General features: G+C 46.9%; 1 pseudogene; it reads left to right on the forward strand.

Annotated features, from left to right (window-relative positions):
* Positions 1–242: 242 nt before the first annotated feature.
* LOC131236875 (protein ELC-like) lies at positions 243–2075 on the forward strand (annotated as a pseudogene).
* The last annotated feature ends 1198 nt before the right edge of the window (positions 2076–3273 follow it).

A 3273-nucleotide genomic window follows, 5' to 3' on the forward strand; every position in this document is an offset into this window, starting at 1 on the left:
AAAACAAAAAACAGTATATTTAGCCTTAGTAGGATTTTAATTGTGGATATCCAATCACTATTGTTTTCCTATGGTGTGATCCACCTAAAATTATTGTATTTAGCACTAAAATGATCTTTAAAAATAGATGAACGGCATGGATTAAAAGCATACATCGTGGTGGGGCCCACAGAGCACCGACCACGAGCCACCGGGCTAGTGGCAGGGCCAACCCGTTTCCTAAAAAAGCTAACCTTTCCTTTCCACCACGCCACCGTGTTCGTTTTAATCGTGGGAGAAGAAGAATCGAAGATGAAGCGGCAATGATCCGGTTGCAGATTGTTACCTTCCACTTTCAGATCTGATTCGGTCTCAAACGCAACGATCCCTGAGCTATCTCGACCATCAGATCGTGGCGATTCGATCTACGGTTCAGATCGCTCTATTTGGTCGCACCCGCTCTCTCTTCTAGGCTCTTCTTCTTCTTCTTCTTCTTCTTCTTCTTCTCTCTCTCTCTCTCTCCGGGGTTTTCTCCTCCCTTCGATGGTTCCCCCTCCCATAGGCGCACCCCCACCAGGTGCGCAGTACGCCCAGCAGTTCCTAAGCAGCGTCCTCTCGCAACGCGGCCCTTCTTCTCTCCCGTACTCGGAAGAAGTGAAATGGCTGATACGCCAGCATCTCGTCACCCTCACCGAAAACTACCCTAGCCTCCAGCCCAAAACGGCTGTCTTCACCCACAACGATGGCAGGACCGTAAATCTCCTCCAATCCGATGGTACTATCCCAATGGTCTACGAGAACGTCGTCTACAACATCCCTGTCGTCATTTGGCTCATGGAATCCTACCCTCGCAATCCCCCCTGCGTCTATCTTGCGCCTACCCGTGACATGATTGTTAAACGTGGGCACCCCCACGTCAACCCCTCCGGTCTCGCTACCGTCCCTTATTTACAGCGCTGGGTCTTTCCCAGCTCTAATCTCGTCGACCTCGTTCGCGAACTCAGCCACGTATTCAGCCGTGATCCGCCTCTCTACACCCGCCAGGTCCGCCACAACCCTAACCCTAGCCCTAGCCTGCCCAATCCATCCCCGCCTGTCGCCCGCCCTGCAATTCCGCCGAGGGCATACCCTGGATCCCCCTATAGTGAGCGACCGCTGCTGCAGTCACCGCAGCGCCCAGCAGACGACACGGCTGCGGTTTTCAAGCGCAATGCGCTCAATAAGCTGCTGGAGAATGTGCACAGCGATCTCGCCGCTATGAGGAAGAGCCGGGAGGCAGAGATGGAGGGGATGTTCAGCGCCCAGGCCATCCTGCGGCAGCGGGAGGAGCAGCTCTCCAAGGGGCTGAGGGAGTAATGCAGGGAAAGGGAGGGCTTGGAGACGCAGCTGCAGATTGTTCTGATGAATTCCGAAGTCTTGGAGGGGTGGGTGAGAGAGAATCAGGAGAAGAGTGCAAAGAAGGGGAGCGTTGAGATTGACGATGTTTTTGAGCCGATGGATGTGTTGTCGAAGCAGATGCTGGATTGTACTGCAGCTGATCTTGCGATAGAGGATGTTATCTACTCGTTGGATAAGGCAGTGCAGGAAGGGTCAATTCCCGTAGATGCGTATTTGAAGAATATTAGGTCACTCAGTCGGGAGCAGTTCTTCCACCGCGCAATGGGTGCGAAGGTTCGTGCAGCGCAGATGCAGGCACAGGTTGCTGGTATGGCAGCGAGGGCAACACAGTACGCTGTGTGAGGAGCCATGTTCTTTCTTGGCCGCTTCATCGTGAGTGCTGTGTTGGGTGCATGTAAAAAGGGAATTGTCTTCAGATCAAATACGGACACTGCCACATGAATACTGTTTCTGTAGCATACACTGCTCAAGAAGTGATGGTTTTGTGACATTTTCAGGACTTGCAGCGAAGTCACTAAAGAGAATTTTCTACCTACATAAAGGTCAGTTACTATTTGCCTCTCTGTCTCTATTTTTTTCTTTCTTGTATAAACAGTTTAAACTTTTCTTTCTGGGTTTTTATTGGGAGGAAGTAGAACAAATTTCCATAGAACTTCATAGTCACTGAATAAATTGATACATGGAAAGTTTATTCTTTTTGTCCAGTTTGTGTTATGAATGTGGGTTGTTTGATATTGAGAACTACAATACACTAGTAGTTAGTTAGCATTACATGAATCTCTGGTTGTTGGTGTAATGGATACCGAATTTGATTTAAAAGCCCGTGATCACAGAAGTGTTGGCTAGTCATTATAGGTATTGTGCGGGGTGTTTAAAGGGCAGAACTCCACTGCTTCCTTGTGTACTACTGGCCCTTCTGCTATGCAGGTGCCTGTTCTCAAAGGCTTGATTATGATTCCCGTGAATGTGATTAGCTGAGCAATCAGCGTGAGAGCTTGTCGAGGTTTTTGTTCTTCCTATCAGGCAGTGAACAACACCATTTTCTAAGTTGTGTGTTTTAACTCAGCATGTTTAGCCTGGAACGTAGCTTCAGGCAGAGGCTGATGATTTGTGCTTGCAAGTGTTGGGCAGGAGGCTGCTAATCATTTCACTTGCAGTCTTTGGGAGCACATTTTGCTCTTGTTAGTCATATGCATATTTTTTAACCTCATGCTGGCATTGTTCTATACGGAGCACTGTTTGGTGGTTTATGGAACTCACCTTTTCTCCATTAGAAAAGTAGATAATTTGTGTATAGTAGTTCCATCATATTGAGAATGATCATGCCAATTATGCATCTGGGCATCCTTGAAAAAGGTACTGCATAACTCGGTATCTATCCTTCTAGTATTTGTCAAATAAATAGCTGTACTGCCAGAGGTACATGAAGGCCGTCTCAAACTCTGGATTTTCTACTAGGTGAATGCTTAATGGTTCTAATCATAGGAAGTCAAGGTCAAAAATATAAGTTGCAATTACAAACTGCCAAATATGGTGTATAATTGTGCTGGGCAGTTGATTGATGACTGCTGCTTATCTGCAATCCTTCATCCTTGAAGAGGGCCTTAGATCCAAGTCATGGTTTGTTGCTTTGCATCCTGGATGTAGTAGAGGGTACGCCAACCTTGAAAAAACTGAACCATAATCTAATCTCGCCTTGGCCGTAGTTTTTTTTGTATTTTATTTTGAATGATGAAGATAAATTTTATTAAAGGTGAAAACAAACCAACAAAAGACTGAAACGGCAGAAGAGAAGATAAAATACACAAAACTATAGGGCCATCTCCTATCAACAAAGGATAGCGAGGTGACACGGCCCCTGATATAGCAAGCGCATCTGCCACTGCATTAGCTTCC

This window comes from Magnolia sinica, chromosome 2 (genome assembly GCF_029962835.1).
Source record: "Magnolia sinica isolate HGM2019 chromosome 2, MsV1, whole genome shotgun sequence".
Lineage (NCBI taxonomy): Eukaryota > Viridiplantae > Streptophyta > Magnoliopsida > Magnoliales > Magnoliaceae > Magnolia > Magnolia sinica.